The following is a 2,423-nucleotide window of genomic DNA, read 5'->3' as shown; positions in this document are numbered from 1 at the left end:
CAAAAAAGTTATCTGTAAATTGTTTTTTTACGTTAGTGCTTCAACGACAAATTCCATTGTCATGACGCCATTTCATAGGTGCGGACGATGTTAGAGTGAGGGTGCAGGTGGTAGTCATAAAGTCTAGTTGGAGTACAGTATGATTTTCCTATGAAGCGCGTTAAACGTTGTGAGAACAGCAAAGCGACGGTCGAGAGGTGATGTAGTGCCAGCTTACGGTAACTCGATGACGTCATTCGACGCGTGCAGCTTTTTTGAGTGGCCTCAAGGATTGGTTAAAATATACCCAATCAAGAAGTGATGTCACCTAATATCGTCGAGCTGCACTTGCATATTTAAATACTTCGAAGTAAAAAATAACTACCATTACATTCGGTGTGCATACTTTATTCCCTATATACATGTGTACCACTATGCGCGAGTTCCCATACAGTTCTCTGTACAGTATTTTTATTCTGATTGAGAATAGTATTTGGTGGATTTTAATTCAAAGTATCAACAAAGCAATAGGAAATCTCAGTGGCATTTCAATACAAACCACAAGTCAGATAGACTTCCCCGAAGTATTGATGAAGTTACGAAAATTCGGGAGCCTTTTCGCCCAAACGTACGGTACTGCACGGTACTGCATACCGCTGTTTCATGAACTGTACTACTGTAGTAGAGTAGTTTGGCCAACACGACACTGCAGACTTTTACCACATCGGCCGATGCACAGGATTCGTGGCCGATCGGCAGCTGGTCCGCGGGAGGTCGACGGTTGGTAGATAACACACCTAACGTTATGGCACACATGAGCTATTAATATTAATATATGCTCTCATCAAAGTAATATGATCAAACTCATCGCTGCGCCCATCTGTCTTGTGCAGCATCCCAGCGGCACCATCAGCAATCAACTTGCTAAAATGTGCAAGGAATAAGACGACATGCGTTTTAACAGTGAAAGTAACCAAATTCGTTTTACTCCAGTGCTTTTAGCCAATGAAAACAAGTTGAACGATTTGGAATAACGTTAAAAATATTTCCCAAACACCGGACTTGGACGATCGTGATAAAATTCAGTCATAGTTAGAAGATCCTGGAAAATATCCTTGGTGAATAAGGGTGGTGGCACATTAGTGTTAAGCTTACAGTGTATAGCGGGGGTCGAGCTGGATCGATGTCTGGGCCGGTGTAACCAGGTGGCGACCTCTGCCCTTTTTATAGTTTAGTCACCGTTACCTATTGATGTGAAGAACAAATGGTTCCTACGGTGTGGAGTGCCTCGTGGAAGTTCAGGGTTAATGTGGAGACGGCCAACGCCAACATCGTGGAAGTGAATATACATGGATCAATTCAGGTAGTTACAGTAAAATCTCAATCTGCAATGTGCTCCAAATAAGTTACCGGCACCAACTGACAGTTGTGGTTCTTATGTACTACTACTGTATGTAGCTTTGCTCAGTATACCGGTACAGTACTACTTCGAAGTTGTTCAAAAAACTACTACTGTAGTACTAGCTAGTACTAGTACTACGTATTAATAGTATTAACTACAGGTAAGTTATCTTCGCAAATAACTCACCTCATAGCAAATCGACAAGGTCTGTAATACATACTACTGTATGTATGTATAATCCTGCACGTCTAGGGTTACAACGCTCACTTCAAAACTGTACTGTACTATTAATACCTCTAGCCGGAAATAAACCAGCCACAAGGGGAAAACTCGTATATTTTCATAAATATTTTGAATTCGGCAGATCTGAAAATACGTGCTTAACAGTAAAGTCCGCAATCCGGCGAATCTGATTAGCTTGGCGAGACAAAAATAGAGCGTGATTTCGCATGTAGGTGCTGGAGGAAGTATTCGATACGAAACTCAAGTCAAACCCAAGAGTGATGTATGTTACACATTTGACCTGCATATTGTGAATATTGTGAGAATTGTAGCATTCAAAAATGCATATATATCCTTTGCACAAATACAATAATTCGAGCACTGGTGTCAAGTTGCTGAACATCAGGATGTTGGTGAAGGGTGGTTGAACCTTGTTGTGAACTTGGGTTTGTATGATGAACGTCTACAGTAAAATTGTCACTCCGCCTGATGTATCTGTTACAAACGTGACAAGGTGCAATGTAACTTGATTTTTGTATGTGTAATTAGGACATTGAAATTTTGATCTTGAATGTAGGCCGAAATTGAAGAATTTAAGTTGACAGAGCTTCACTATGCAAGGAGAGTATTTTTAATAAACTTTGTGTACTATTTTATTGTTTACAGTTTGACAATGTTTTGTACTGGAATTTATTCAATTTTGCGAGTCTCTCTTGTGGTGGGTTTATTTCCGTCTTTCAACAATTTTGTTATGGTTGGTTTATTTCCGGCTAGAGGTATAATAGTACTTCGTTTAATACTTATATATAAAACTGCACTA

Source organism: Aphanomyces astaci, assembly GCF_000520075.1.
Source record: "Aphanomyces astaci strain APO3 unplaced genomic scaffold supercont1.142, whole genome shotgun sequence".
NCBI classification, from domain to species: Eukaryota; Oomycota; class Saprolegniomycetes; order Saprolegniales; family Verrucalvaceae; genus Aphanomyces; species Aphanomyces astaci.
This window is presented reverse-complemented; position numbering follows the sequence as displayed.